This window comes from Eumetopias jubatus, unplaced genomic scaffold (genome assembly GCF_037043125.1).
Source record: "Eumetopias jubatus isolate StellerSeaLion01/CBP00866 unplaced genomic scaffold, mEumJub1_p1.0 scaffold_1, whole genome shotgun sequence".
NCBI classification, from domain to species: domain Eukaryota; kingdom Metazoa; phylum Chordata; class Mammalia; order Carnivora; family Otariidae; genus Eumetopias; species Eumetopias jubatus.
In genome coordinates, this window is record NW_028274807.1 from 13,792,283 (window position 1) to 13,797,961 (window position 5,679).

Below are 5,679 nucleotides of genomic sequence, written 5' to 3' on the forward strand. Positions count from 1 at the left end.
GGGGGATGGGTTAGCCTGGTGATGGGTATTAAAGAGGGCACATTCTGCATGGAGCACTGGGTGTTATGCACAAACAATGAATCATGGAACACTACACCAAAACAAATGATGTAATATACGGTGATTAACATAACAATAAAAAATTTAAAAAATAAATATAAATAAATAAATAAATAAATAAAAATAAACGGGTTGGTTTTGTATCAACAGGACTTTTCCCAAACCATTGGTTTCCTTTGCCTCCTGCATAACTAAACAGGACGACCCTGGGGAGGTAGGCAGGTTTCCTGAGAAGTCACACGTCTCCATTCAAGCCTGGCCAGCTCCCAGCCCCCTCACCCCACCCCCGCCCCCGCACAAAGGCCGTGGCCCCACCTTCATCACTGGGAGTCCAAACGTAGACAGCTGATGCAAGTAGGTGTTCTCACACAGCCTAATTGGGATGCTTGGAGCAGCAGCGAGCCTCTAATTTGTGAACAACTGCAGAGCAAAAATGAGTACCAAGGGATGTGATTACAGGACCCTCTCTCCCGCAAGCATGAGGACAGCTGGACCAAGAAGTTCACCGCAGCAGGTGTTTGTCTATCCAAAAACCAATCTCAACATCAAAACATCAGTAGGGGAATGGATAAATAAAATGATATATCCATAGGATAGAATTCCCTACAGCCATGGATAAACACTACTAATTAGATCGGGGAGGGGGGTGGCCAGCTCTCAGAAATATACTGTAAAGCAGAAAAAAATACGTTTTTTTTTTCCTGTGGAGAATGCAATTTTTTTTTAAATTTAAGTTAAATTAGCCAACATATAGTACATCATTAGTTATTTTTTAATTTTTTAAATTTATTTGTTTGTCAGAGAGAGAGAGAGAGCACAAGCAAGGGGAGTGGCAGGCAGAGGGAGAAGCAGGCTCCCCGTTGAGCAAGGAGCCCGATCTGGGACTTGATCCCAGAACCCTGGGATCATGAGCTGAGCCGAAGGCAGATGCTTAACCGACTGAGCCACCCAGGCCGCCTCTCATTAGTTTTTGATGTATTGTTCAATGATTCATCAGTTGCATATAACACCCAGTGGTCATCACATCACGTGCGCTCCTTTAAGCCCGTCCCAGTTACCCCATCCGCCCTCAGCCTCCCCTTCCACAACCCTCTGTTTGTTTCCTCGAGTCCAGAGCCTCTCAGGGTTTGTCTCCCTCTCTGATTTCTTCCCATTCAGTTTTCCCTCCCTTCCCCTACGATCCTCCACGCTATTCCTTATAATTCCTCATATGAGTGAAACCATATGATAATTGTCTTTCTCTGATTGGCTTAAAATAAGTTTCTAAATGAATATTTAGTAGAGTATCATCTCTTTTATAAACACATAAACCTAATGTTATATTTTGTTCATGGAAAATATATTTAAAGGTAGATACACTTAGAGATGTGTAATATATATATATATTTGTTAATGGGCCAGAGCACACACATCAAATTTACAGCAGTGATAATCTTAGAAGAAGGAGAGGACGTAGGGACTGAGGAAGAACCAGGGGGACTTTCTTTCTATTGGCAATGTTCTATTTCTTATATCAAAAAAGGGGGGCGTGGAAGCAAATGTGGATGGTTAGCCCTTGTCCATCCTGATGGTAAGAGCTGATGCCAAGACCAAGAGCCTACTGCCTTTATTTGGACAACAGGGCTCTGGACCAATCCGGGAGGAGCCCTTCTCATCCTCCCCTGCCCTGTGAAGGGAGATGAACCTGTTCCCTGCACCTGTGCCCAGGTGGGATGCTTAACGCCGATCCCATCCCATTGCTGCAGAGGCTCACAAGGATTCTCCCATCAGGCTGAAAGCCTTGCTGTTCCCATCTCCCTCCTCAAGGTCACAGACGACAGCCTTGAATCAGGAACACCCGTGATGTCAGCCCAGGGGTGACCTCTCCAGAAAGTCACAGAAGGGTCTTGTAAGTCACTGGATGCCCCCTCCTGGGAGCACGTACAACAATAAAGCTGAAGTTTACCAACAGAAAAGAAAAACAACAAACACTGATCCTCAGGCCAAGGGTAAATCACAGCCTTTGCGTCACACATGAGGGTCTCTGTGGCTGTGTCTAGTCACCCCAGCTCAGAGATCAGTCCCTCAGTTCAGCTTGACCTTGGTCAAGGGCAAGATTTTCTTTCTGCCTCGCCCACCTCTTTTCACACAAGGAGTGTCCACAGTTGTCCACCATTGTTAGACTTTGGGGAACCCACACGTCGATCCCAGGGTGTCCCCTCTGCTCTAGGGACCCTGCTCCCTCCACACCTGCCTCTTGCATCCTACACATTGTCTACTGTCACTTCTTCCTGCTCCCAGCCCCCAGCTGTATCTCCTCGTTGGAACAAGCATCCAGATCCTTCTGTCATCCAGGAATCTGTTCATGCTTCTGAGTGACCTGGGGACAACCCCAGCAGAGAGGAAGGAAAATGCACAGAAAACTGTTTCTCTGCTCTGATAGAAAACTCCCTTCCCTGTCCATTGGCTGCGTTGATCCTTCCACGCTTTGAGACGTGGATTTTGCCGTTACTGCTACTTGGCAGGCGAGGGAACCAGGGCTTTGACTCTACCCCATGCCTGTAATCACTAAGGAGAATTCCCATCTCTTTCCTTCCTCCCCCTGCAAGGAGAATCTGTTGGGATAGAGACTTGGGAGGATAGAGAGAGAGGAGAAGAAAAACGAGAGGTGTGCAGGGGACGGGGCAGGGATGGGGGAAGTCTTTTGAGTGAAGTGTTTTTGAGAACAGCACCTGTGCTGTACCTTTCGGTGAATGGGAGAGAGACAAGCAGGATTTCAAGAGCTCCTGGTAGGTGATTATGGGTTTCCAGGTGTTCGAGAAACAGATGGAAACAAATCTGAGTCGTTTTGAAATTACTTTTGGTTATTTAGACTGTCTTGTCTGAAGGCAACAGCATATCGCAGCTGATCCATGAGGGTCACACCTTTATAAGCTTTGTGGTAAAAAGTGAGGGCCGGGATCCAGCCTGAGGCCTCTCAGTTCTGGCGCGGAATCCTTTCCACTGGTCCTGGGTGCCTGGTCCACTATGTGTGAAGCCTCAAGCCAGTCGCGGGGCAGCGGGCTTGTTGAAGAGTCCATCAGTTAATGTTCTGCCTCTGATATGCAGAACCACGCCAGCAAGGCCCCGGTAACACCTGCTAGTGATGGCTGTTCTCCTGCAAGGGTGTGGCTGACCTTTAGCTACAGCATCTTCTCTGCAGGAAGAAATTCTGCTCCTGGGTCCTGAGCCTTGGTCTCCTCTTGCACTGCTCTACTTCCCCCTCAAGGCCTCTTGCTTGACCAGCCAGGGGCCATGGAACCAGGATAGAGCAGGGACATTTCTCACTGAAACTGTGGCTAAGCAAAAAAAAAAAAAAAAAAACAGAAGAGAGTAGAACTTAGACAGGTGTGGAAATAGGAAGCCAAGGGCCAAGATGACAGAAGGAGAGTCTGAAGAACCAGAAGCAGGTCCCAAAGGCTTACAATTCCAATAAGCCTTCACCCATCCATTTCTCCATTCATTCACTCATTCCCTCATGCACTCATTCCTTCTACAATTATGTCAGGTGCTGAACTGTGTGTTGGGGACACTATGGAGAACTTCACAACACCACTAGTCCTTGAGGGGCTCATATGCCAGTGGAGGGGGCGGACATCAAACAACCCCTTTTGTGAGAGAAGGTCAAATGGTGGTAAGGGCTACAAAGAAAAATACATCTGAACAAGGGGGGTGAAGAAAGCCTGGAGTGAGGCTGGCTCCTTCAGTTTGGGTGGTCTGGGAAGGCCTCTGAGAAGGTGACATGGCTGCTTGGATAAAGGAGGAGGATGTTCCAGGCAGAGGGAACAGCAAATGCAAAGATCCGGAGGCAGGAAGGCACTAAGGGACACTAAGAAACTAGTGTTGTGGCCCACAGGGAGCAAGGAAAAGAGTGGTGGCAAATGACGAGAAGAAACAGCAAAGCTTAGGCCACGGAGCCTTTGTCAGCCAAAGGATGGGGATTTTCAGATTCTTTTGTTTTTAAGCGAGATGGTAATCCATTGAACAGTTTTAAGCAGTGGAATAACATGATCTGATTTTTTTTTTTTTTTTTTTTTAATGTACCGCTAGCCCGGCCACACTCAGGTCAGCTCTCCTCACTCTGGAGTCCCAGAAATGGAACCCACTTCGCAGTACTCCTGCAAGATTCAAATTTTCTACCCCTGCCTTCCAGCTGTTTGCCGTGGTTTGCTTGTGTGTTGACTCACACTTGCTGCCCCCTGAACCCTGCTCCCTGCCGCTCCAGCTCCCACAACTGTTCTGCCTCCTGTCTGTCAACTGGGGCCCAGGCGACACAGCAACAGTCACAAAAGGCACATTTGCATCTCACCCGCATTGGTATAGCAAAAAGGGGGCAGGATAGCTGCAATAAACAAATATTCGGAGTAGGAAGCAGTCAAGCAAAAGGAGAAAGGAAAATTATCCAAACACAACTAAATCAAGATTTCACTGCGGCCCCGTTGCCGAGGTGCAGACATTTAAAGTAAGTGTTCACTTCTGCTTCGGACTCTTTGCAATCATTCTGAAGCCATACAGCAAGGGGGTCCTTAGGGAAAGAGCCCCGCCCTTCACTTTGTAGATAGGGAGCTTGAGAAGCAGAGAGGTGACAAACTCACCCAAGTTCGCATGGCTGCCAAGTGTGGGGGCTCAGCTCCATCCGGGGCTCCTGACAACCAACCAAGGCTTCTCTCGGCAAAGATCTATGAAAGGCTGGGCAGTAATAAGGGCAGCTTGTGCCACCCTTCCCCCTAATGCAAATGAAGAAGCTGATTTGAGGAACAGAAACCTGGTTAAGATTTGCCCACCTACAAACAATGCTGAGGAGAAAGTTGAACGCCGAAAATAAAAGGAAATACAAGAAGAAAATAGCCTCTCATGTGACTGAGAGCATGAGTTCTACTCTGAATAATGGAAGGGTTGCCTGTGAGAAGCCATACCCTCCAACCAAGCAAGTTCGAAGTCTGATGCAAGCCTCCCCGAGTTACCATAAAATCATCGATATTATAGAGTTCGGTGGTTTGCAAAACGCTAGCATCAGCTTCGTCCTTTTATTTGCTTTTTGCAACAACCTGAGAGGAGATGAAAGTTGGTATCATCATATCCCCATTCTACAAATGAGGGGGCTGAGGCTCAGCACAGTTAAATGACTTCCCAAAATCAAGCAAAAGAGCCTGGAACCTTAGGCTGCTGAATTCTTTCGATGAGGTACAGTAGAAGGAAGGGAGGAAGGAAGGAAGGAAGGAAGGGAGGGGGGAGGGAGGGGGGAGGGAGGGAGGGAGGGAGAGAGGAAGGAAGGATGGATGGGAGGATGGGAGGAAGGAAGGAAGGAAGGAAGGAAGGAAGGAAGGAAGGAAGGAAGGAAGGAAGGAAGGAAAGGAAGGAAGGAAGGAAGGGAGGGAGGGAGGGAGAGAGGAAGGAAGGATGGATGGGAGGATGGGAGGAAGGAAGGAAGGAAGGAAGGGAGGGAGGGAGGGAGAGAGGAAGGAAGGATGGATGGGAGGATGGGAGGAAGGAAGGAAGGAAGGATGGGAGGAAAGGAAGGGGAAAGAAGGAAGTTAGGAAGCCACAGATTGGAATTCCAATTTTGCTACATACTTACCACACCAAGCCTCAGTTGGCTTA

General features: G+C 48.0%; 1 long non-coding RNA gene across 1 annotated transcript; it reads right to left on the bottom strand.

Annotated features, from left to right (window-relative positions):
• Positions 1-825: 825 nt before the first annotated feature.
• Positions 826-4,793, bottom strand: LOC148164972 (uncharacterized). The gene is made up of 2 exons (XR_015768365.1): positions 4,674-4,793; positions 826-3,377 (listed from the first exon to the last, which is right to left on the bottom strand). It is a non-coding gene; the product is annotated as an uncharacterized LOC148164972 (long non-coding RNA).
• Positions 4,794-5,679: the final 886 nt, after the last annotated feature.